Raw genomic sequence first — 26,289 nt, 5'->3', positions numbered from 1 at the left:
GCAAATAAAATATAGAGATCTTAACTTCTGAGTGTGTAACGTGAACTGAAAATGTTGAAAAACATTCTAGGATTCAGCACAAAGAAATAAATGTCAGTTGATGCCAAAGACAGGGATATAAATCAGAAAGTAAGCATATCTACAGTACTGTTATATTTAAATGCCTTCTCATAAACACTTAAGATTCTCATTAGTCCAACATCAGAAAAATATGAATATTTGTTATCAAAGAAAAAGCTTGGAAATCAAAATAGAATAAACAATTGTTGCCTTCCAAAGATTACATAATGTTGGATGCATTTTGAGTTTAACAGCCCCAACTCTACTTTTAAAAATATTTCCCTGAGACCAGTTTGTTTTTATCCAAAACATCAAGTAAGGAAGATATGGATATAATAAAAAGGAAAACACAAGTGTTTTGCTGATTCAGTTCATGTTTTCAAAGACTTATTTTGTTGTGTTTTATCCTTACAAAAGAGACACTTGCCAGGCATCGGTGGCTCATGCCTGTAATTCTAGCTACTCAGGAGGATGAGATCTCAGGATCATGGTTCAAAGCCAGCTGGAGCAGAAAAGTCCCTGTGAGACTCTTATCTACAATTAATCAACTCAAAAACTCTAAAAGCCTGGAAGTGGTGCTGCAGGCTCAAAGTGGTAGAGTGCTAGCTTTGAGCACAAAGAGGTTCCAGGACAGCACTCACAGGCCATGAGTTCAAGCCCCATGACTGACCAAAAAAACCCCAAAACAAAACAAGAAAAAAAGGAGACCCACATGCATCTAAGAAATTCTGCTTTTGCCCAAAGAAACATAGGTCCCATGGTTTCCCTTATTTGCAATAACTAGTATATGTCTGGGACAAGCAGAAAAGGTCAAAAGCTATGTACATATGACCAGATAAGATGCTGTTAAGCGAAATGAACCTCAAGATAGGGCCACAAGTGGTTTTTTTCTTTCTTGCTATTGTTTCTAACGTATTTATAAGGTACCATGTGATTTTTTTGTTGGTTTGTATGTCCCTCCCCCATGGTATAACTCCTGTTTTTACTGCATTTGATGTTGGTCTAATTTGGGGAGGGAAAGGGAAAAAACAAAATGTTTAAATAGGGATACAGGTTGACCCATTGTAACAATGAGATGTACAAGACACTGTTGAACAATGAACTTTACAATTTAGCAGTGGGGGAGGGGGAGTGTAGTTGTGGAGGTGGGAGGGAAGGGATGGTAGGGGAAAAACAAAGGAGGAGGCAACAATGCTTGATAAGAAATGTACTCATTACCTTGCTCATGTAACTGTACCCCCTCTGTACAGTATTTTCACAATAAAAAACTTACAAAAAAAGAAAAGAAATTCTGCTTTCCTCCTACCCCTCTTCTTCCTTCATCTGGAGTTCCATTTCAGGTGAATTGTAATGGAAATGGGGGCCAGATCATGAAGGGACAGGAGGTCTTCCAGTCTTTGCTGTGGGTCCTGTCCCCAAGCCTCTCAGTTCTTCTGAGTTCATGGTGCTGCTGCTCTAAAGGTCCCAGGAAGCCCATGCCATAGTCGCCAGGGTGGAGAGAGAGCCAGGAAGGGAGGACAGGCTGTAGCCATCACTCTGTATGGTTCTGCTTTCACAGTGTTGGAGATGCTGACTGTAATGAGAAGGCCTCATTGTGCCACCAAAGAGCACACTACTGTCAATCAGGAGACCTCAGCTTTAGTCCTGGTCCTTCTGTGCACAAGTCTCTGAGTCTTGCTTGGCCTTACTTTCCATATCTGCAAAATGAGAGATTGGACCAGATCATTTTGAAGTCCTGTCCCTTTCCAACAGCTCATGATTTGTGTAGAAAACTTATTTGATTTGATGAGCCCTTTCTTTACCTTCTGCAGAAGGATAATTCTGGCACAGCTGACTTCTGGTCCAGATGGACCTGTGTGCTATCAGAGATAATTCACTAAAGTCTTGACTTTCCTCATCCATTAAGTGAGAATAGGGCAAATATGGCCTCCTCAACACAAAAGAGGGTGTTTGGAAAGTATCAAGTGCTCTATTTTGTATATTACAGGAATTAAATGATACAGTGTGGTATTGTTATTACAATATTATAAAAATAGCATATATTTTATTATATTGTAATATACAAATATAATTTTCTACTTTTGTGTACCTCAGAAAATGCGAATAATAAGGGAACTCATACAGGGCATTCTCTGATAGAGATTAAGCACTTAAATACATGTGAGCAGTCACTTTTGCTATTATTTTGGTTATTAAATGAAAATTCTTGAGTACTTAGTACTTTTTGTGAAAGGGCAAAACATATAACAAATGTTTTCTTCAAGTACATGTAATGAAGCAGATTTCCAGTGGTCCACAAGAACCATAGTTTTCTTTTCTTTTTTTTGTGGGTCATGGGGCCTGAACTCTGGGTCTGAGCACACTGTCCCTCAGCTCTTCAGCTCAAGGCTAGTGCTCTACCACTTGAGCCACAGCACCACTTCCAGCCTTTTCTGCTTATGTGGTGCTGAAGAATTGAACCCAGGGCCTCATGCATGCAAGGCAAGCACTCTACCACTGAGTTACCTTCCCAGCCCCCAAGCCATAGTTTTCTAGACATCTCATTTATAGAGAATAATAATTAAATGATGTTGAATTTTTATTTAAAAGTTAGGCATAATGGCTCATACCTGTAGTTTCAGCTTCTTGGGAGGTAGAGATAATAGGATCACAATTTGAGGGCCATCCAGCTGAAAAGTTATATAGATCTCTTCCTCAGAAACAAGCCAGGGGTGAGGCATTCTGTAATTCCCGTTACATGGGAGGGCAGAGGCAGAAGGTTAAAGTCTGAAGCTTCCCTGGGCAAAAGAGCAGGAGACCTCATCTGAAAATAAAAGAAACGAGGCTGGAGATGTATCAAAGAGGCTGATGTTAAACTAGCATGAGGCCTTGAGTACAATTCCCAGTACTACCAAAAAAAAAAAAAAGTACTCAACCCAGGTTTTTAATCTAGGATGTAGATCGCCATGAAATCTAATGTTCTAGGTCTGTAACTTTTTCCATGTAGAAACTGAGAACAAGAGAAGAGAAGAGAGACCTTACTTTTTACGAGATTACTACAGGCCAGACACAAACACAAGATTTTGTCTGGATTCTTTCATTTCATCCTTTTAGCAACGCGGTGAGGTTGATAACTTGCAGTCCTGCCTCAGCCTCCTGAGTGTGTGCCACCATGCCTTTCCTTATTATTTCTGTTTTACAGAAGAGAAAACTAGAGCTCAGAGATGTTAAGTTCAGCTTTACTTCAGTTAACAGGACACCCAGCTGGTGACTACTAGAATCAAGATATGAACCCAGCCCATATAATTATGTTTTCTGTATAATGTTTTCTCTATGTTTCTGTATAATATTTTCTGTATAATATTTCTGTATTTTCGGTGTGAAGTATAATGGATAAGGACAAAGATACAAATATACTTGCTTTATATCAGTGGCATAACAAATTAACATTCATTGATATTGTTTTCAAGATTATTCGACTTCAAGTAAGATGATGAATTTCAATGTAGAATAGTCTTATTTAGGAAACAGCAATATTTTTCTCAAATTGGCAACATCAAAACTGTATTTATGGAATTAAAGAAAACATACTGCATTTGTATAATGCAAACTCACTTGGAAAGAAAATTTCTTTATCATTTTCTGAAGCTTAGCTTTGCAGCTGTTGGCATCCATCTATTTTTAAAACATACAAATAAATTGTTTCTTGTTAACTCAATTGGATCTGTAGGCAGATATTAGACAAAGTTGATGGTGATGAGTCCAAAGTCTTGATCAAAGGGCACAAAATATCTTCTGAAAATGTGCTATTCTTTTAAACCTTCTAAGGTTTCTTTTTCTCTGCCTAAGAAAGTAAATTTATTTTAGATTTAAAAATGCAGGAATATTCCCCAAATAAAATAGTCTTATCATTCTACCCTTTCATGCTAGCACTGTCAATATTTCAATTAATACTTTTTCCATCTTTTTTTTTTTTTTTTACAAAATACATGTATGTGTTTAGTATGCTATCATGCTTACTTATGGTTTGTGGGCTATTTTCATGCATCAGTATTTTTCCATGACAGTAGTGTTTCAGAAATACCGTGCTGTTAGAACTTATCATCATTATTATTATTGTTGTTGTTGTTATTATTATTGCTGTTGTTGTTGGTGGTGGTCGTTGGGCTGGAACTCTGAGCCTGGGCACTGTCCCTCAGCTCTTCAGCTCAAGGCTAGCGCTCTACCACTTGAGCCACAGTGCCACTTCCAGTTTTCTGGGGGTTAATTGGAAATAAGAGTCTCGCGGACTTTCCTGCCCCCGCTGGCTTTGAACGGCAATCTTCAGATCTCAGACTCCTGAGTAGCTAGGATTGATTACAGGTGTGAGCCACCGGCGCCCGGCTAACATTTTTTTTAACCCATCCCAATTGTTTAACATTCAGGTTTCCCCATCTTTTTTCTGATACATATTAATGAAGAATATTTGCATACGGGCATAATCAACTTTCAGGATTCTGTTCTTAGCATGTATTCTCAGAAATGGAAATACTAGCCTACACTGTCAGCTGTTGAAGTAACTGCCTAGATGCTCTGCACTGCAGACAGTGCTCCCTGTGGAGCTGGCTCCTCCAGGGCGCTGCATCCCAGGAACTTCAGTGCAGACTATAAAACTGAAAGTTGGTAGGTCAATTAACCCCATCAATCTCCAGTCTCTGTTGGATGATCAAAAGAAGCAAGTTGGATTGCCTGTGCCAGCCTTACCATTGTCACGTGTTATTTAGTATGTTAATATGTTACCGTGTATGATTTACTTAGTTGGTAAAATATTATTACTTAATATGTTACCATAATACATGCTCTGTATTAAGTAAGCAAGAATGCCTTCAGCTACAAATAACAGAAAACCCAATTTAGAATGACTTAAAGAGAGGATTATTTCTCTCATATTACAAGAATTCTAGAAATGAGTGGCTTTCCAGCAGATTAGAGATGTGAAACACGTATCTGCAGTGTTCTTGGGCATTTCCCTAATTGTCTGAGGATGGCTGTGGCTGGAGTCACAGCCTTGTGTTTATATTTAGGGAGATAGAAGAGAAGAGCGAGGTGATGGAGGCACACGATTTGGGGAGCAGTTAGTCTGATCAAGAAAGCATATGTTACAGAAGTAATTTAGGTATATGCTTTTCACTCATGATCTTGCCACTTTAGTCACTGTATAAATGCACAGAGAATGGGATTATCCATATATATAGTAACCTGGAATTGGTCTGTGTGTGTGTGTGTGTGTGTGTGTGTGTGTGTGTGTGTGTGTATACATGTATGTAACAGTTCTGGGATTTGAACTCAGGGTCTGAGTACTAAGCTTTTGTGTTTGAGGTTAGCTCTTTACTACCTGGACCATAGCTTCATTCTGGTTATTTGTTGGTTAATTGAAGATAAGAGTCATGGATTTTTCTTAGGCTGACTTTGAACTTCAATCCTTAAATCTCAAAGCCTCCTGAGTAGCTAAGTTTATACCAGTGCCAGTGGAACTGGCCTTATTAGTCAGCATCTGGATCAGACTCTAGAACCTGACAGATGCTTGAGATTTACTGGTAAATTAATGAATGATTTAAAACTATGCTGTAAATACTTTCTGTATCTGAGTATTTTAAGGTGTGTATATATCTATATATATTTATATATTTTATCTATTTTTTTGCTGTTGTGTTGTTGTTGGTAGTGGGGTTATGTTTGGACTCAGGGCCTGGGCACTGTCCTTGAGGTTTTTTTGTTTTTTTGCTCAAAACTAGTGCTCTACTATTTTGAGACACAGCTCTACATCCAGATTTTTGGTGGTTAATTGGAGAAGAGAACCTGATAGACTTCCCTGTCTGGGCTGGCTTGGAACTACGATCCTCAGTTCTCAGCTTCCTGAGTAGCTAGAATTACAGATGTGAGCCACCAGCACCTGGCTTTTAGAGTGTCATTTTTAACAGCTGCATATTGCTCAATTGTTTGTATGTTCTATAGTTTCTTTCACTGATTTTCTATGATTTTACATTTAGATTTCTTTTTAGAATATCAGGCATAACAATTCTACAGTGAACCTTCACTCACTCTCCATATCCATATCTATTTCTATATCTGTGTAACATTTTCTTAGATAAATTCCTTTGGAAAATGGAGTCACTATTTTTAAGGTCCTTGATTTAGTCACCAAATGGAACTTTCATATTATATAGCAATAGGAGTTTTATCATGCATAACAATGAGTTATTAGAGTTTTTAGCTCTTTGTTTTTTAATAGAATTCTTTTTGTGTGCATTGGTAATCTGTATTATGGTTCAAATTTCAAAATAATAAAAAAGGCAGGAAGTAAAGTTTTTCTCCTGTTCCCCTTCCCATCCCCTTATCTCTGTCCCTGTCTGCCTTGAGCTTCTTTTTTAGTTTATTTTACATCTTTTCAGTGTTTCTGATAAATATAGAAAAATACAAATGTTACTTTTTCCTTTCTCATACAAAAAGGAATGTCCAATATACATCGTTCTGTGCCTTTATTTTGTTTGACTGTTTTATAACGTTCCATTATGTGAATGTTCTCTAGCTTTGTTTATTCTCTTGTCTAGCCTTATGTGAACCAAGTATCTTTTCAGCCAGTTGGGCCCAAATAAACCATAATATCCTGGCTCTGCAGTGATAACACTAATGGGGTAGGAAGCCCTATCTTAATTTTTCTACCTTACGGTCTGACTTGTACTTCTTAAAGTTGCCTCCTACTGTGTAGTTGGCAGTGTTGGAAACATTCTGAACCTTCCAAGAAGAGAGACAATTTCAAGTGTGTTTATGTTTTCTGAATACTGTTTTACACTTGACTCCTAGCTTTGACTATGAGATATTCTCATGCTTTAGTTTGGTCAAAGAGTTAGGCCTTCGTTCTTATTGCAGGGATTCTGGGCGCCTATAGGAAGTTATATCCTTTGGACCTTATAAGGCGATTACTCTCACAGAGTACCAGGTTTATTGTGTGTTTAATTTGACATCTGGATAATCTCACATTACTTTTTTTGTTAAAGGCAAATGTTAGCCTTGCATTTTCTTTGTTCGCCTTTTATTGGTACAGAGAGTGGAGCCTCACTCTGAGAGGAAACAGACAGCATCAGCAAACACTGCAGTGGCAACTTAAATACTTATTCAGAATTTATGCCACATTAAGGATATAAAGGTATATCCCTAAATGGCAATTTAACTTCCCATTTCTGTGGCTCTTACAGTTCCTTGGCGCTAAACACACATGACCAATATGTATCCTCTATAAAAACCATAAAAGTTACCTCTCAGTAAGCCTTCCCTGATCATCCTTAAACAATTTCTCTCTACCTCTTTTCCTTCCGCTTTTCATAGCACTTGTTATAAAGTCTAGTCATCCTTCTTGTGCTCTCTGAAGGGGAAGGAGAAGGTGGGTCATTACATTAGACTTCTGTGCCTAGCGTAGTGCCTGGCTCATGAGAGGCCAGAGGCTGGTGGACAAGGCACCTGTCATCATAGCTATGCAGGAGGCTAAGATTGGAAAGATTGTGGATCCAGGCTAGTTTGAGTTCAAATTTCCCTCTCCCCTCAAAACAGTTCACAAGACCCTGTCAGTTCTTACCAGCAGATTCTGGAGCAATAGATGAAGAAAAGCCCATGCAGTGTTATCTCATATTTAATAATTCTTTTTTTAAGTTTTTTTTTCTTTTTCTTTTTTTTTTGTTGGTTGTGGGGCTTGAACTCTGGGCCTGGGCGCTGTCCCTGCACTCTTCAGCTCAAGACCAGTGCTCTACCACTAGAGCCACAGCACTACTTCTGGTTTTCTATTGGTTTATTGGATATAAGAGTCTCACGGACTTTACTGCCCAGGCTGGCTTTGAACCGTGATCCTCAGATCTCAGCCTCCTGAGTAGCTAGGATTACAGGTGTGAGCCACCAGTGCCCGGTTCTCATATTTAATAATTCTTGATATTAAATAATTAGTAATCCAATTGGCTGTGGAATGAATGGGTTAACCCACAGATGTTATTAAACTGCAGATCACTCCCCTAACCTCTGCTTTATAAACTCAGATTGGCCTGGAGCTAGCTTAAGGGAGTTAAGGGAAAATAAACAAAAGGACTGAATCTAAGAGGTAGATCATCAGGAAATACGGAAATAACAGATCCTGGATACAAGGAACCTCAGAGACAGAGACTCCTGTGCATTAACAGGATGACCAGAAGGTTAAATATTAACACTCACTACACACACATACAGAGTCTTCCACTCCTATCATGCAAACACCAGTCCAATCTGCAGCAATCTCAGCTGAGGCAGGAAGGAAGCATAAATAGTAGGATCACAGTCCAGACCAGCCTAGGCAGCAAGTGAGACTATCTCAATAATAACCAGAGCCCAAAAAGCCGAGAACATGCTTGTGTAGTATTTCTAGTAAGTTTCTAGTAAGTTCAGAGCTCCGAGTTCAAATCCCACTACTGCCAAAAAAATGCTTAAGAAAGTTGCCAAACTACTGCTTTATAATAATCATTGATTGTAAATATGCTTTATATAAAAGCTGATTTACATATGAATCTGACTAGTAAGCATGGTTAAGAACTTTCTGAGTTCAGTACTTCATTTTAAGTGCACTTTCTACTCAGGTGATTTTTATACTCTTACACTGTTGTCAAAACTACCATAGATTATTGTGCACAATGTACCCACTTATTGTTTTACTGATAGCATTTTGTCAAACTGTAGTTTAACATCCAAACCCAGAATATTGACTGTGATAGAATCTACTCAGTATTTAGGTTTTTCCATTTTAACTTATGTGAATGTTTAGATCAATGTACTTTTTTTGTGTGTGTGTCCAGTCGTGGGGCCTGACCTCTGGGCCTGGGCACTGTCCCTCAGCTCTTCAGCTCAAGGCTAGCGCTCTACCACTTGAGCCACGGCACCACTTCCAGCTTTTTTCTTTTTGCTTATGTAGTGCTGAGGAATGGAACCCAGGGCCTCATGCATGCAAGGCAAGCGCTCTACCACTGAGCCACCTTCCCAGCCCTAGATCAATATACTTTTACCAATGAATATTCTTGTAATTGTGAAAAGATGACTCTATCTATCTATCTATCTATCTATCTATCTATCTATCTATCTATCTATCTATCTATCTATCTATCTATCTATTGCCAATCCTAGGGCTTGAATTCAGGGCCTGGGCATTGTCTCTGAACTTTTTGTTCTCAAGGCTAGCACTCTACCACTGAACCATGGCTCCACTTCCAGGTTTTTGGTAGTTAATTAGAGATAAGGGTCTCACAGACTTTCCTACCTGGACTGGCTTTGAACTTCAATCCTCAGATCTCAGTCTTCTGTGTAACCACTGATGCTCAGCTATATTTTGCTTTTGAGACAAAGTCTTGTTAACTTTGCCTAGCCTGGCCTCAATCTTATAATCTTCCTGCCTTTGTCTTCCCAATGCCTATCAATATTACTTTTAAATAGTAGGTGAGACAGGATAGAAGTGACATATGCCTGCTAACTTTTGAGTCTGCCAGGAAAAGACATTAGAAAATATTGTATGCATTTTGTGTTTTCTTCTTTCATTTTTGTTAGGAACTGGTTCAAAACCTTGTCATGGTTTGCTCCAGGTTGAGCCACTGGTTCTTGGACACCATAATCTAGTCTAATTATTTCATTCTGAGGGTCAGAAAGTTTAAGTGTGTCACCTAAGTTACTGCATCATAGCATTCTTAAAGTAGATATACTTGAGAGACGATCAGCACATGGTTCCCATTATATAATGGAAGACAACATGGACCAGAGGGAAGAAGAGCCTTTCCAGGGTGGCAGCTAGACTCTGTGTAGGTGCCTCATTTCCTCTCCTGAGTTACCCTTTCTCAGGATCTTGACTTTACGTACTGAAGAAAAATGATTACTGGATGGATCTAGAAAGAAGTGTAGAGGATCGTTAGGCTAGCCTCCCACCTTCAGCATTTCTGGGAAATGACGTAGCTGGTCTCTGTTGGTATATGCTTAATGGTGGAGACATTTTTACTGTGTAACTTATTCTTTATGGCACCTGTTGATATATTGTAAGGTCTATGGATGCTTCCTAGTAACTCTGAATTCATGGAAACTAACAATAATTTGTCTTAAGCTCTCTTCTCCAGTACAAACGAGCTCTTTCCTGTGTTTGACATTAATCTTGCCTTTGTGAGGTAGGGACTTGTACTGTCTCTAGCTTCCTAATGAGGGCCCTGCCCTCAGAGGGGAAAAGCTACTAGCACTAGGTGACAGCTAATAAGGGGCATGGATATTACATTAGCTTTATAAGTTGTTGTAGCTAATTAACACAAACTTGATGGCTTAAAACAACAGAAATTGTCTTGAAGTTTTGGGGGTTAGAAGTTCAAAATTATGCTTCAGCAGGGTTGATGTCCCTCAGTAGGCTTTGAGGAAGAATCTTTCCTTGTCTTTCTCAGCTGCTGGTAGCATTGTAGCTGCCTCACTGTTCACCTTACTTGGCTTTCTCTTCCATCCATCTCCAAGTGCATCTGCCTCTTCCTCCTAAGGACACTGGGATTACTGAGGATGACCTCATCTTAAGACTCTAAATTTATATGTCCAAACACTCTTTGTTCCTAGGCAGGCTTCAGGGATTTAATGCTGCCATGTTTTTGGAGGGGCCACTGTTTACCCTGTTGTAGACTGTGACTTCAGATTCTAGAATCTGCCGTTGCTTCCATACTATATCCTGTGAATTGCCACAGGGAAAGTCCACTTCTTTTCCACATGATAAGTAAAGACTGATTTCTCGCTCTGTGTTACACCTACACTGTCTTGCGCAGTAAGTTCCCTAGAGGAAGTATTCAATGAATGGTCCATTGAATTTATAGCACATTTTTCCTTTCTTATTGTTTTTCTTCAGGCGGAATATTCCCAGCTTCTTTATGCCATGTTCAGACCCCCTCCCACCTTTCTACCCTGAGCTTCTATTGCTCTCCTGTAGGTCTTTTCTAATTAATCCAGTATTCCTCTTAAAATATGCTTTCCACGTTGCTCTCTAGATAAGATCTAAATAACAGAATAAGTAAAAGCTGAATTTTACCTTTTCCTTCTTAGGGAGAAAAAAAAAACAAAGAAACAAATTGGTATGACAGATCAATAGGAGAAATACAACTTTATTTAATACGTTTTTGAGACATAAGGAGATAAATACTCAAAAATGAAGTATAGTGGAATACTTCCTTATATGTTGAAGAACAGCAAATGGTAGATATGGGACAATGCAGAAGGGCCTGGGTTGGGGGAAGTTAATTGGGTGGAAAAATAACTAGGAAGGAAAGAGTATAAATGTAACAAGATCTGTTGAGAATTCACTCCATCTCAACTTCAAGTCCTGCTATTACTTTCCTTCTTATAGATTCTTTCTTACTACTTTCCTTTCATATCAGAGTTTTAGCTCTTGCTTGCAGGAAGAAAATTTACTCTCCTCTTATACCTACTGGTCTTTTTTTGGTAAAGTGCCTTTCTTTATGCTAATATGGCATATTTTGCTACCCTCCATAAGTAGAATTGTACTGTTAATTCTCAATGGTTTGTAATATATATTTCTTTATAGCAGCTATAAATGTGTTCATTTTAGAGAAGGTACTGAAGACATTACTGGTAGTTAAGAGTTATGGACATTAAAACAACAACAACAATAATAACAAACTTTCCCCACATTAGTAGCCCTACTCAGTCATTCAGGCCAAATTCAACCCTTCCTTATGCTAATGCAATTTTATTGATTTTGGATTCTGGGTATGGATTTTTGAGTTTGGAAAGAAAATAATCCAAATGACATGCTGGGATTTAGTAGAAAGGGCAAGCATACCCATGAATATATCTGGTTTTTCAACTCCATTCCAATTTGTTGATCCTGTAGAAAAAAATTGTGTGCTATGAAAAGGATGATTGGTGATCCAAAACAATTTTCTGCAAGAATGAGTTAGGATTTTCATGATCAGATATTAGAGAAGACAACCTTTCCTTCTTTATTTCCACTCGTTGTGGTGTGTAGTTGCTTCACTCTATTTTCAAATTGACACATGTTTTATATATATATATAGATATATATATATATTCATAGGGCATAATGTGATGTTTCAATACATGTATGCATTGTGTAATATTCAAATCAGGGGAAGCATATCTATCTCAGTCTTTTTTTTTTCCTGTAAATTACATTTACTAACTGCTTGTGTTAATTTTCATGTTCACTTTCCTGAACAAATTTATACTCTTGGTATTGTATGTGCTGCAAGTTTCAGTGCTGTCAAAACATATTTTAAAAAATAACCCATGGGTTTTAATCAGTACAGTCAAGATAAATTAGATTTTAAAAAAAGTATATAAGATCAACCTTAGTATGCAGATAAGCACAATTTTTTGATTATGATTAACTTCTGCTCCTTTGGCAAGATAGGGCACAGTTGTACTGATGTTTAAATTTAAGAAAATATTTGATTTTTTAATCTAGGGTTGAAATAAAGGAAAGAATAATTAATCCCAGTGGTGGCCTCCATGGATTCCATTGTGTTTTCTACTCCATTGTGTTTTCTACCTAGCCTTGCTGCCTTTAACCTAGTGATTGCTTAAAAAGTCCTCTGTGTGACATTTTTCTTCATATCTTTCTAGTCTCCTCTACACTTAAAACCTTGGCTTAAATGTTCCTTCTATAGGAAAACTGCTATGACTCATAAGATTTGGTTATAAGACTTGCTTAGTTTTTAATACTGTAAACTCCCTTAGTCTCTTTTCCTTTGCTCTTTGAATCTTTTCTAACATTAATCTCAGTTGCACTTTAATCTCAGTTGCCTGTCACCCTTGACTGTGAACTCTATGAAGGCAGGGACTGTGTCTGCTTTTAACATTCTGCTATTGGTATCTAGTTCAGTATCTGGCCCATACTGGGTACTAAATAAACATTTCATGATTCATTGGCTGAAAGCCAAAAGAGTCACTTAAGAGTGTGTTGAAATAGTCATTTTAGCAATGTTTAGCACTAAGATAACAGCAGTGAACTCTCCCTTTTATTCCTTTCTCTTCCTCTTCCCTTTTCCCCTTTTTCCCGTGTGTGTGTGTGTGTGTGTGTGTGTGTGTGTGTGTGTGTGTGTTATATTTTGATTACCACTGCATCAACTCATTGAAGTAGAAAGAATAGTTGACATTCTGTTTTAAAGTGACCAAGTATTTGACCCACTTCTTCTCTAGTAATGTCATCACGATTGTATCTCATTGCTGTGGATTCTTGGAGGCTGACAGGCGGAACAAGTTGCTTTAACACACAGTCCTCATCTGTCATACAGAACAGCTTGCAGATTCATATTATGTGAATGAAATATGAAGAGAGGGATATTTTTCTTCGTTGGCTATCAGGGTAATTGAAAGTAACTATATCGGGGCATAAGGGGAAAATGCAGGAAAATAGACTGCCTTTGTGAAGGGCAACTCATCAGCACTCAACTGCAGGTGTTCCGCTTCATCTCTGTGAGTGCAAAGGATCAGGGATGTGTTTCCTGTTATTGAAAGACCTGAGATTTTGCACCAGCACATCCTTTCAGTAAGGAGAATACCTTGGTTCACACTGCTACCCTCCAGCTGCCTGATAAGCTGGCACCAGCATCATCTATGGAGGGGGGCTCTCCGTGAGACGCTCGGCATGAACCCTGAGAATTCTTTAGCTGCAGAAGAGAACTATTTTAGTATTCCAGATCAATAAACTGTAGTAGAAAATTGGAAATGCGCTATGAAAAATCATTAAGCAGAGAAATTCTGTTTCTGAGTTTCGGATCAGAGGAAATAAATAACACTTGACTGCTCTTATAGTTTATATTTTACAGGCTTGGCCCTGGTGAAATGGAATATCAGATAATACTGTATCAATGACACTTTGCCTTCTAAATGATTTGGGTCCATAGATAGCAATTGTGCTTTACAGGGTTATTTTAGTTAATAGGAAGCTTTTCGTTTAACACCGGTGAAAAGTTCTAACGTGGTGACAGAAAGCAAGGTACAATTCAGCAGTCATTCAAGTCATGACTTTGTTATGTTTTGAGATAGCTTTAAAATCACTTAGTTGAATATAACTCTAAAGTACTGTAACTGCCAGGTTGCTTTATCTAATTTATGAACCAGAGGCAAAGGAATCAACAATAACCCTCCATTTGCCATTATTAGATTAGCTATTACTGAAACCACAGAAAGTATATAACCCTTTACTTTGTGTTCACTTGAATTTGGTTATTAAGCTTTGATGGAACTTTCATTTAACCAAATGCTTTTGTTTACAATGATATGCATGTTAAATCTTTTGTGTTCAGAATTTGATATGACCATTTTAGTATATGACACCCCACAAAGACATGTTAAAGTTACAGATTTTATTCATTTGTGTTCTCTCAGACATTTTCCATTCAATTGGTTAGGGTCTTATTTTGCTTCCTGACATTTTTAGATTTGTAAGGCCTCTACATTTGTAAGAATATAACCAGGCATTAACAAATATGAAACTACTCATAGCAGCTCCATAAAATTGATTTTTCAAAATTAAATAAGCATCTGGTGGTCTGAAAATGTTTTATACCTGATATTTAGAAGATATTTTGACTATTGCCAAAAAGAATCAATTTCTTCATGCTGTCTTCCTTCCTGATGCCGTCATATGCCACTGTGTTATGTAGACCACAGGCTCTGAAAGGAGACAGATTGAATTTGCACCCATACTTTGCCACTTATATGCCTGCACCTCTTGGACCTCACCTCTTAGGAAGGTCAGTTAACTATAATTAGTCTTTCCTTATTATGTAAGAGACTTCAAAATTGTACTTGTCTCATAGGATACATGTAAAGTCCTCAAATGTGATTGTTAGTATCATTAATGCGAGTGTGTGTCTCTCTGTGTGTCTGTTTCTCTGTGTGTTTCCATAGTCTACATGTTGTCAATTTGAGTGAAAAAGTATTCTAATATGGGTTATATAGTAGAAATACTGCCATCTTTTCACTCCTTAAGTTCTGGTATCATAGCCGTATCTACAAGTAACATGGAACATAGTTTCCAATTTGGATCTAGTTAGACATAGCTTGAAAATGAATTACCATGGCAGTGGCCATCTCAGGTATTGAGATCCATACATCAAAGAAGGATTACTTTTAATTTTGGATTGGCATAAAAGCTAAGGAGAGGAAGATTTTAAGTATGTGAAAGAAACATGTGAACCTTCTAATAGGAAGGCATCCTATGGATTTATTGTTAGTTTTTCACTGTTTCATGCATCTCTGAAGTTTTTCTTTGTCTTCTCTAGAATATATGGTTTGTATATTCACCCTCATTTCTTTCCTTTATGTTCATTTTTTGGGAGATAGTAGAGGAGGGTTTGGATAAGTACACACAGTTTTGCCCAGTTTCTTTTAGACCTGTAGCCCCTAGAGAATAAATAGGAAGTCAGCCTGGGAAATTGACTCTCTGACATTGGTTTTCATTCAAAGTTACATGTTTTCTTATGGAGAGTGGGCTTTTTCTCTACATCAACACAATCTATTAAATTGAATAATAAGTCGCAGAAGAATGAAAACTTTTTTTTTACTGTGACAGTTTCAGCAAGAATAAATGTTAAGCCCATGGTTTTAGTATAATGCAAAATAAGATAGCATTTAAACAGTCAGCATCATATTGAAAATGCCCCTTACTTGAGTCAGGGATTGGGGACTTACTGAGATGCACCATCTGGCAAAATATGGAAGGCCATTCTTGTGCCAACTGAAAAAGCTGCATCAGTTCCAACTTCGTGTATTTTGCACATTATTGGATGCCTTGCAAAACGTTTATCACTTTTTAATTAGGAAGGACTAAGGGATTTGAGTACCCTAAAGAAAATGTCAGCAACCCAAAGATAGAAAAATTATCCAATGGATCATAATGGGCAGTAAGTATTTAACTCTGAGTGTGCATAGGGAGCAAGGACAGTTTCATCTTGGGGTCTGTAAGGAAGATGTGGGGGTGAATGTCCTTGGTCTATCTGGAAGGAACTTAGGGAACAGGTCTTTCTCTTATTCTAACAGTCTCCTAGCTTGTTTCTCCTGCAGCATGGCTAGTCCTTGAAAGCACATGGCAAGAAATCAACTTGGTTCTGCCTCTTGGCCTATCATGTAAACTGTAGCCTGTCATGTTCATTAAAATGAAAATTTGTCGAATGGAATTTGCCCGACTGGCAGAATAGTTTAAATGTCAGATGTTGTTAGGCTTGGATATAAATATTATGTTTCTATTGTTAATTAATTGCAGTGCCTCAGTACCAGTGATCCAAAATCCAATTTAGTCTGCAATAGGCCTGTGGATAAGGGCCAGAGATAATGAATGAAGAAGAAAAAAAATGCATTCAGAGTTCCCATTGTATCTCTCTATGTCTTTTTTAGAAAAACAGCAAGTTTTGGTGTGTCACAGTGGTTCAAGAGATACAAAACAGAACAGAATCAAGCCTCATTGTCTTTTGAAATCTCTCAATTGGTAGTGTCGAATCCGTTCCACTGCTAGCCCTATGTCTGTCTCAGCATCTACATTCTGTTGTCTTTTCTTGATTTCTCCCCTTCCCAAGTCTGTTGTGCTCACAAATCATTTCAGCATTGTATCATTGAAGTATGTAGTCCCACATTTCTCCCTATTTCTCTGCAGTGTTCATTTTCCTCTTTTCCTTTTGCTAGCAACCCTTCTTTTCTTTTTCTTTGCATCCTTTGTTTTGGTTCTGAGGCTCAGAAGCCTGTCTGTCAAGTCTGACACTGTTTGTTAAGATCATTTTGCTTCCAAATTGAGCTAGTGGCTGAATATTACTCAGAATAATTTGATAGAACTGTCTGAATTAGAAAGGAGAGCAGAAATTTTGCTGCTGGTGCTCAGACCTCAAAATTGACTATTACTGCATATCCACGAGCCAGCAGGCGTTGTGACCACTATTCTCAACCAATATTTTGTTGAATACTTGCTGTGAACATGGCTAGGAGCCCTGTCACCTATGTGAGTTCCAGAAGCATGTGGGTATGCCAGGCAGAAGAGGACTAATTAAGACTTTGGAAGGCAGGACCAATGTGGTCCAGTGGTCAGGGACCTTCATTTAATTCCTGGCATCCTGGCCCATGCCAACCTCATTCCGCCCCTGCGATTATACCAGCCGAGAAGTAGAGAAAGGAAGATGAACTTTGGTCTGCTCTGAGTTCTCCTGTCCAGCAGTGTCTGTCAGATTAAAAATGAGAGGGAAGGAGGCCAGCAATCTTCCAGATGGAGAGTTCAGAGGAGGGCACAACCAGACTCCCTCTCCACAGTGACGTAGCTGGGCCATTCCAACCGTGGGCCAGGAGCCAGGAGGAGCACAGACTGTTTGCTAACCCTGCAGTTGAGCAGGGGCCTGGAAGTCATCTTCAATTTAGGGTGGGTGCAGATTCAACTGGCATACATAGGCTATGTGGTAGAGGCACAGCATTTGCCTCCAGGGTTGGGTCAGTCTGCTGGGAGACTGGGTCCTTCATCCTGGCCTTCTCTTAAAGGTGCTTTTGTCATGTCGTGTAGACTGGGGGTAGAGTTGGCAAGTGCAAAAACCAAATGGAATGCTGGCATTCTCAGCTTGTCTGTTTTCTTCCTGTAGAATGAGGCAGCCATGCAGGAAAGGTGACCTTAGATAGGCTGGATGCAGTGGTAACAGCAGTGGCCATGTGTCCTTGGACTGACTCAGATGTGGACAGCAGTTTCAGGCAGCAGGGGCTTGGTGAGGCCACGGCACACTGATGGCCACGCTCCATGCCTCTTAGCCCACCTTTCTAAGTGGTTTTCAGCATGCCCTGAAAAACTATCCCATGTGGATGTGTCTGGAAGAGGAGTTTGCTCAAGTGAGAGTAAGTTTTTAGACTAAGGCATCTGGAAATGAAAGGAATGGAACAAATGAGATGAGATACAGAGTTACTGATTTGACCTTAAAATGAATTATTTTAACACAGTGTCTGCTGTGTTTATGTTTTAATCTCAAAGTTTATGTTCATGTTAATTTATGTTTATCTCAAAGTTGAGCCTCTTCTTCCTGCTCTCAAATTCAGGCTAGTAGTTTGAGTAGAACCTGTGCTATTGGGAACAGAAGTGTTTGACTTAAAATGTCATCCCATTCTGAGAAAACATACTGGGGCCATGTTAGGGCATCCCTGTGCAAATGTCACATTGTCACAATGTCTCCTACTGGGATTAGGTTAGTACTTTCTAGTCCTATTTGGTGATCAGATGATGCACTGACCCCCGCATTGTTAGGGCACCAAACTACCTCAGGTCATGTTCCCCGAGATTTCATGGAATTTGATTTGTCTGTAACTCTATGAATTTTGAGATGCTAATTATTGGCTGATTGGTATTCTGTTCCTCAAATGTCACCTAATGATTTCCCAGATCTTGTGCTACTTGGCAGATTTACTTTTCCAATACTTGGCAAATATGACAGTATTGAACAGGTGTGGCAGGGGTGTGTTCTATGTGTGTATTGTCTGTGTCTGTGTGTGTGGCCACAGTAGGGCAGGCTTCAATAGAGATATCTTTTTTGTTTTCTGAAAGCGTGAAGTACAAAATAAGAGAAGAGAGATACTTACAACTAAGCTTTAGAATTTCTAATCATGTTCATCAATAATAGTAATAAAACTTGTTTCTTTATTATGCAAATTTTATTCATTATCTGTTGCATGCTGGATGCTGTCCTAGAGTATATAGTCTCAGTCAGTAGTTTGAATTGTTGAGCTTGCTCTATAATGGAAAGTCTTTCATCCACTTGTTTTTGATAATATTGATTAGGTTTCCAGATGAACCACAAAGCTAAAAATTATTCTGGTCATTCCTTTTGAATTATAAATATATTTGAGTTTCACAAATTTTACAGCTACTTTGTAACAAATAGGCTCATACACATTAGAGTATGACTTGGAAAATATATGAGAAGTGTCAGATATTTGGGGTCTTTGCTACTGTTTCTCATGAGGGTCTAATTCAGTATGCAGATTCTCAAATACTTCCATGTGTTTTAAATACTAATTTATAGGTAGTTTAACTAGTGTTATGTTTTCCAACTGCCTGTTTTTCACCGATATGTAGGAAAAGGTTTTAGAAGGTTTAAGACTCTTCTCTTAGTTGAAAATTGGCTATCATTTGAAAGAATGTTGCAATAATTTGTCTGCAGTAACAGCTCACTGAATGTAGCATAAAAATGAAAATTAGGTCTGAAATTATTCAGTGTCTTCACTGTTGTACCTGAATGCAATCCTCTTTCCTAGGACTGTAGATAATTGTTACAGACTTAAAGGTCAATACCCAATCCCTCAACACAGCAGTTAAGTCAGATGAGGGCTACAAAATGCAACAATAGAGGCAAGTCTCTGGATTCCAGTCAAGCTTGTCTAAAGTAATGTGTTTTTGAGAAATAGGATTCAATTGGAGGAAAATGAATCACCAAAGCAAATCTTTCTATGTGAGAGATGTTTCTTTAAATTCAAGCCAGTTTTTAAGGGAGCTGAAGGCTGAACCATGGATAATGGCTCATAAAGCTGTGAAGATCCACCAAGATAAGTCAGGATATTATTTGTTTTGTTCTGTTCTGCATCCATGTTTATTTCTTTTAGGGGAGCTGAAGCTATAACCTCTTTGGATACATTCAAATCTAATTTATTTTGTAGAAGGTTATATGAAGGAGGTAGGCATTGTCTTTAAAATAGAAGGTGAGTGAGTTAGGCATGGGGAAAAGGGCAGGAAGTATAACATTGCAGCTGTAGGTGAAATATTTTCATGAACTGTACAAGTGTAGGGCCTTGGATTTGGGGGCCAAGGAACACATAAAAAAAAGAAAAGGTTTATTTGATGAACTATTCCTGACTTGGTTTCAAATGTCATCCTTACTTATGTCTCCTTTGTATGGTTCAGACACCCATCCTCATCCATATGCCCCTAGTCATGTTCAAGTACCAAGACTGTAGAATGTGCTTGTATTTATTTATTCAACAAGTTTTGTTTTATTTTGTTGAGGCAGGGTCTCACTATACAGCTCAGGATAGTCTCAGACTTGCTCAGGATAGCCTCAAACCTGTGATCTTACTATTTTAGCCTTTATAGTGCTGGGATTACAAGAGCATACCTCCATGCCCAGTTCAACTATTGAGTGATTGTGGATAGTAGGGTAGAATCTGGAGCTTGCAGTGTAGGTATAAGGTAGATTGATTTGAACAATAAATACTACAGGTTTTAAAAAGTTTAGATTATAATTAAGGTAAGAAAACATAAACCCAAGAGAAAATAATGCAGCACATATGAGAGTTTATTACAAGGCATTGTAGAATTAAGGTGAGACAAGTTTAAGATCAGTCTTCTACCTGTCCTTTTCAACCTCCTCAGGAATATTTTACTGCTGGTTATCTTTCTTCCTATTTGTATATTGAACCTTGTTACCCAAATGGATCTTCTTATCATCCAGACATAGGTAGATATTTCTGTTTTTTTTTAAAACATGAATAAACCCTCTGGATTTTGGTCCCCTGTCTGCTAGCTGCCACTTGCTTTCCTCCCCTCACAATCAAACTTATCTCTGATTACTATTCTTACTCATTGTCTTCATTTAATGATTTCTACTTCTTTTTTAACCATCTCACAATTGTATCCTGTCTCATCAATTCTCCTTGATGGCCTTCTATTGGAAATATTCAGTCTTTAATAATGTAACCTTTCTGTGACCTATAAGGTTTTAGTTAATTTCTCTGGCTACTTTCCACTTAGGATAACTTTCAAATAACCTCTCTCAGCTATAGACCTATAAACCTTACCTGGACATTTTCTTATAGTCATTCCTCTGGCACTTCAAATCAAATAGTCACAAGCAAACAAGTGATCTTTTTTTTTTTTTGTCTCCAGATGTGGGTTGTCATTCAGTGGGTTCTTTTCTATGTCAGAAAGGGAAGTTGTCATATAAACTTAATTTTCAAACATTATGGACTCCCCTCCCTCCCTCCCTCCCTCCCTTCCTTCCTTCCTTCCTTCTTTCCTTCCTTCCTGCTTGCTTTTTGGTTGGTCATGGGGCCTGAACTCTGGGCCTTGGTGCTATTCCTCAGCTCTTCAGCTCACAGCAAGTACTCTACCACTTGAGCAACAGCACTACTTCCGGCTTTTTCTGCTTATGTGTTGCTGAGGAATTGAACCCAGGGCCTCATGCATGCAAGGCAAGCACTCTACCCTGAGCCACCTTCCCAGCCCCAATTTTCAAACTTTTTAAAGATCTCATTTTATAATTGATTTTCAACTTGAGTGTAATATAGTAAGAAAACTGTTAGTTTGGCTAAAGGTTTGTCAGTCTTATCTTTTCAAGGAATCAACTTTTTGTTTAATTTATTCTTTGTATTGCTCTTTTTAGGACAATAATTTAATTTTTGCCCTGATTGTTCTTCTTTCTCTTCATATGCTTGTTTTAAGTTTGTCTTGTTCTGTTTTCCTAAGAGGTTGAGATGCATCTTTAGGTAATTTATTTGTCATTACTCTTCTCTCTCTCTCTCTCTCTCTCTCTCTCTCTCTCTCTCTCTCTCTATATATATATATATATATATATATATATATATATTTTATTGTGAAAATACTGTACAGAGGGGTTAGTTACATGAGCAAGGTAATGAGTACATTTCTTATCAAGCATTGTTGCCTCCTCCTTTGTTTCTCCTTACCATCTCTGCCCTCCCATCACCCCACCCCCCACCCCACCAAAGTTGTAAAGTTCGTTTTTCGACATAATGTCTTGTACATCTCATTGTTGCAATGGGTCCACCTGTAACCCTATTTAAACAATTTGTTTTTTCCCTTCCCCTCTCCAAATTACACCAACATCAAATACAGTGAAAACAGGGGTTATACCTTGGGGGAGGGACATACAAAGCAACAAAGAAATCATCTTATAAATATGTTAGAAACAATAGCAAGAAAGAAAAACCATTCGAGTCCTTATCTTGGGGTTCATTGTTGGTTGTAGGGCTTGAACTCAGGGCCTGGGCTCTGTTAGAGCTTGACCACTTTGAGCCACAGCTCTGCTTACAGTTTTTAGGTGGTAATTGGTAATTATGTACTTTCCTGCTCTGGCTGACTTTGAATTGGGATCATTTCAACCTCCTGAGTAGCTAGGATTATAGGTGTGAACCACCAGTGCCCTGTTCTGATTTTTAATGTAGACATTCATGGCTATAAACTTTCATCTTAGCACTGTCTTAGTGCTCATTTAATACTCCCAAAGTTTTTGATAAGTTGTGGTTTCATTTTCCTTTGTTCTATGTTTCATTTTGTTTTGGTTTGGTTGTGGGGCTTAAACTTGGCCTGAGTGCTGTCCCTGAGCTCTTTTGCTCAAGACTAGTGCTGTATCACTTTAAGCCACAGTTCCACTTTCAGGTTTTGAGTGGGTAATTAGAGATATGAGTCTCATGGGGACTTTTCTGCCAGGGTTGGCTTGGAACCATGATCTTCCTGAGTTACTAGGAATACAGGCATGAGCCACTGGCGTCTGGCTCAATGTTTTTTGGTTTTGTTTTCTAAAAAAATTTCCTCTTATATTTCTTCATTCACTCACAGATCACGCAAAAGTGAATTGTTCAGTGTCTGTGTTACAATATTTTCTGGGTTTTTTTGTCATTGATTTCTCATTATTTTACTGTGGCATTTCCTTTTTTTTTTTTTTTTTACATTCATTAAGGTGTACTTTATATCCTAAAATATGATCTATTTTGGGGAAAGTTCCATGGATTGCTCAAAAAATGAGTATTCTAAGGTTTTGGGATGACTTATTCTATAGATGATTATTCTATTTAATCTGTATTAAAAGTTAATTCTTATGTTTCCTTATTGTTTTTAAATTTGGTTGACCTAGCTATTAGTCAAAATAGGGTGCTTAAATTCAGTCATTATTTGTGTGTTGGGATCTAGGTTTTTGTTGTTGCTGTTTTTTTATCTAATGATGTTTCCTTTATGAATTGTACAATATTCATGTGCATATATTTACAATAGTTAAATCCTCTTGATAGATTGTTTCCTTTATTAATGGAAATCACTTTCTTTGTCTCTTCTCATTTTGATTTGAAGTCTGCTTTGTCAGTTATGAGTATGGTTGTTCCTGACTGCTTTTAGGCTGCTTTTGCTTAGAAAAATATTTTTCTTATCCTTTCACTTTAAGCTTGGATTTGTTAGTGAGGTGCATTTTTTGTTAGCAACAAATAGTGGGAATTGATTTTTAATCCTATCCTCCAGTCTGTCTTTTGATTGGAGAATTGAATCCATTAACATTCAGAGTTACTATTGAGAGATATGTTGTATATTCTACCATTTTGCTGTTTTTCTGGTATTTTATTTTCCTACTCTTCAATTGCTTATCTTTTGATGAGATTTTTTTTCTTATATTTCCATCATTCCACCACCACTTCTTCTGTGTATAGAGTTCCTTCTGCAGTGTTGTTTTAATGGCCATAGATTGCTTTTAATGTTTTTCTTCATCATGAAAGGCTTTTTATTTCTCCTATGAGAATTTTATTTCTTCTTTTAATTTCTCCTATGAAAACAGAATAATGAAACCTGTTGAAATTGTTCTAGGAAGCAGGGAGGGGAATAAGGGGACCACAGAAGAGATAGATTTGATTAGGATACATTGTATGCATGTATACCATAAAACACTTTTGTACAACTAATATATGCTAACAAAAATGGGAGGGGAAGAATATAAAAAAACAAAATTTTGATATCTGACATTTTCTTTTGTTCACACCACCTTTATTGTCTAATATATAGCCTGTTTTTGCTTGTGTTGCAATCTACTTGTAAAGAATGCCTGCGTCATATACATGTGTGTATATAAAATGGTATATCAAAGGTATTTTAGATGTACAAAAACAATTCTGTTTTTACAAGGTAGTTGCAGACAACACATTTTCCCTCTCCCATATGTTCTTACAGGTTATGCAAGTCTTTGTTTCCTTCCTTTGAGTCAGGTTATAAGTGTGATTGTCCTGTCTACTAAGTACAGGTAAAAAAAATGGTGTTCAGTGACTTTTGAGCCTTGAGTCTGGCCTGGTTCCCTCTGTCCTGGAATTTGTGTCTTTGGTATCCAGTCACCATGTTTGTGGAGCCTCAAGCTACAGGGAGAGGCCATGTATAAACATTCCAGCTGACAGTTCCAGCTATGGTGTCAGCTAACTCTCAGCAACAACTGGCAGATATGTGGGAGATGAGCTTTTGGATAATTCCAGCTGTTGACTTTCAAGTCTGCCAGTTAAGACCTTCAGCATTGTAATATTCAGGAAAACTGTCCTTCTGGTTATTTTTGATATAATGTCTTATTTTCCCCCTGGGCTGGACTGAACTGATTCTCCTATTTATATTTTTCTGATGTAGTTAGGATGTTAGTCATATTGCACTATATCCAGTGACTGATCTATCTTGCACACTGCACTTTTTGTCTGCGCTGATTCTCTTAATCAGGCTTCTCAAGTAGCTAGCATAATTCTGGTCATTACAAGTATGAGCCACTGATACCTGACTCTGCCTTTTAATAAAGGTATTAGGATTTAATCGTGGTATCTCTACTATAATGACCGTATCTGATTTTATTCACCATTTTTTTTTTTTTGTCAGTTGTGGGGCCTGGACTTGGGCCTGGGTGCTGTCCCACAGTTCTTCAGCTCAAGGCTAGAGCTCTACCACTTGAGCCACTTCTGGCTTTTTCTGCTTATGTGGTGCTGAGGAATTGAACCCAGGGGCCTCATGCATACAAGGCAAGCACTGTACCACTGAGCCACCTTCCTAGCCCCTTATTCACCTTTTAAAAGCCCCACCTATAAACAACAGAGTTAGATTAAGTTTCCACAAACTTTTGATACCTTACAGAAGAAATTTACTTTCTGCACATGATTCTTTGGAGGACGCTCAAATCATATTCAAACAATAGCAGACTGTCTCTTATTGGCTGCTTGGGCAGGAAATATGACACACAAGTTTTATCAATGGTTTATTTGGCTAACACCACATACCATCGTATATGGAAATTCTGTTTAGAAATCTGGAAAGAAAAACATTTGATATTTTACTCTCAGACAATTCAGTCTTTCATTTTTCTCTCTCTGTAGCTTTGGAGCTTAGCAGAGAAGGGAAATCCATTGAGAACAGTCTGTAAAGGTAAGTGTATTTATTACATGGCCTTGATAAACATTGCCTTTACAACATTGATTTTTCTTTTATTCAGAGATTTAAACACTTGGATTAAAGATATAGCTGACAGGACAGCTTCCTTAACCACCTGCTGTCCTCTCTCATAGGCAAAAGTGCTGAGCAATAGTTAGCAGAAAGCAGGAGGAAATAAAATGATGTGCTGAGGGTAGCCAAATGCAATTGTATGCTTGCTGACTTTTGCTTTCTTCTCAGCAGTTAAGTCATTCCAATGGAGTTAAGTTTACTAAGATTAATGCTAGATGGAAAAAGAATGCACTTGGACCACTTCTGGTCAATAGTTAAATAAAACCAGCTGGCCAAATAAAGCATTGAAAATAAAATGCAGAGTGGCGTTTCAATTCGGTTGGATGAAATTTATCGTGAAAGTCAGTTGTGCAGTTGTGTTGAAGGAGCTAGTTTTGTAAAAAGGGAGAAAGCCAGTCAGCTTGGTAAAGCTAATTGCATTCTACCTAGTCACTCTGAATCCTAAGTGATTTACAGGAAATGAACTTCCAAGGTTGGAGCAATTGGAAAAAATACCTACTCAGCCTCCTGTGAAACATTACAATCAAGTCCATTTTTACATGGAAAAATGTAATTGTTTCCTCTTTGCTAGGTGTATTTATAAGCACACCTCTGTACAGCATTGTTCTTGATTCATTGTTTAATTTCTGTTCTGCATGAAGTATTTTAATTTAGAGAATTCATTCTGGGGAATTATAGGACTGCAGTTTCATCAAGAGTCTTTGGTGGCCAGGGTGAAACATGCCATAATTCTACATTTGTTTTTTATCATCAGTTATGTTTTTGACAAATTTAGTTTCTTTTCTGTCATTTTTATTACAGTAATCATGACTGTGACCACTTTAGTTAATGTTTAAAAGCCATTTTGATTTACCTTATATTTTAAGTTATTCTTAACTTTATGACATATCTGTTTTGGAGCCTCGGTTTTTAATGTTTATTTTACAAGGAAATTGGAAATTCAACCCATTTTT

The 26,289-nt window shown here is 37.9% G+C and overlaps 1 protein-coding gene across 12 annotated transcripts in view; it reads left to right on the top strand.

Annotated features, from left to right (window-relative positions):
• The window catches only part of Fhit (fragile histidine triad diadenosine triphosphatase), a 1,320,449-nt gene that overhangs the window by 14,972 nt on the left and 1,279,188 nt on the right, over positions 1 to 26,289 (top strand). For 6 of the 12 annotated variants that reach the window (XM_070018847.1, XM_070018836.1, XM_070018846.1 and 3 more), the window contains exon 2: positions 25,210 to 25,258. The gene's annotated coding sequence lies outside the window, so the exon portion shown is untranslated. Of the gene's footprint in view, positions 1 to 9,859; positions 9,879 to 10,781; positions 10,865 to 25,209; positions 25,259 to 26,289 lie in introns of those variants that run through there. The other 6 variants (XM_070018837.1, XM_070018839.1, XM_070018841.1 and 3 more) reach the window with 2 other exon arrangements.

This window comes from Dipodomys merriami, unplaced genomic scaffold, assembly GCF_024711535.1.
Source record: "Dipodomys merriami isolate MVZ:Mamm:240054 unplaced genomic scaffold, mDipMer1.0.p SCAF_13, whole genome shotgun sequence".
NCBI classification, from domain to species: domain Eukaryota; kingdom Metazoa; phylum Chordata; class Mammalia; order Rodentia; family Heteromyidae; genus Dipodomys; species Dipodomys merriami.
Note: the sequence above shows the minus strand (reverse complement) of the source record. Positions and strands in the feature narration are given on the sequence as shown.